Source organism: Galeopterus variegatus, unplaced genomic scaffold (assembly GCF_000696425.1).
Source record: "Galeopterus variegatus unplaced genomic scaffold, G_variegatus-3.0.2 Scaffold9864, whole genome shotgun sequence".
NCBI classification, from domain to species: domain Eukaryota; kingdom Metazoa; phylum Chordata; class Mammalia; order Dermoptera; family Cynocephalidae; genus Galeopterus; species Galeopterus variegatus.
The window spans coordinates 22,880-23,798 of record NW_007735975.1 but is presented as its reverse complement, the minus strand read 5'-3'; the positions used below and the strand labels follow the sequence as shown (position 1 = coordinate 23,798).

The following is a 919-nucleotide window of genomic DNA, read 5'->3' as shown; positions in this document are numbered from 1 at the left end:
CTCCCTTTCTACTGGTGGACCGAGGACGTGATGGCTGGAATTTGACCGGTAAGGGGATCTCAACCCTTGGCTTGGTGTTGTCAGCACCACGCTCAGCCAGTGAGCTAACCAGCCATCCCTATATAGGATCCGAACCCGTGGCCTTGGTGTTATCAGCACCAGACTCTCCCGAGTGAGCCACTGGCCAGCCTGAGCAGCCATTTTTGACCAAGAAGAAGTTGTGGATGACAGAGCAACAAGACAGAAGGGAACTGATTCTCCTTACAAACCTGGACAGTTTTTTCTAGACTTGTTTCGTATGAGAGTGAAATAAACTTTCTTGTTTAAGCCACTGTCAGCAGAAAGCTAATCCTGACAATAGAGAATCCTGATATAGAACCTGAATTTCTTTCAGTCTGCAGAGAGCAGGGCCATTTCTGAAGAGAATGTGATGTAGGTAAAATCTGTCTTTGGTACCCATTGGGGTCCTGTTAAGTACTTCTTTTCCCCTTTGCTTGATGGTCCAGGTCCCTCCTGTCCTAGAGGAAAGTGGGTGGGAAGAACTAACTTACACTGTGCGATGAAGAAATTCTTAACCTGAAGAGTGAATTCTGAAAGGAGATGCCCATGAGACCCAGGTAGGAGGCATGTTGGGGCTCAGAGGACTCCCAGATATCCCTCAGGACTTAAGCATGGCTCTGACTCTAACAAACATGTCATTTGGTAAATGTGGAAAAGTTGATAAAAAGGAATTTTCCTACAGTTATTTCATAAGCTATTAACATTTTGAGGTCAAAATAATTAAAATCTATAGAATTGGTTTATAGCATCTGTATGCTTTCTCCCATCCTCCTCTGTCTTATTTTGATATTTGTCTTTCTTCCTCAATTTTAGAACGATGTTCTGCTGAATCAAATTTGTCTGGCTTCAAAAGAATGAA

At 43.3% G+C, this 919-nt stretch overlaps 1 protein-coding gene across 2 annotated transcripts in view; it reads right to left on the bottom strand.

The window, feature by feature from the left end:
- The window catches only part of LOC103609614 (core histone macro-H2A.2), a 34,695-nt gene that overhangs the window by 20,953 nt on the left and 12,823 nt on the right, over nt 1-919 (bottom strand). The window lies entirely within an intron of this gene.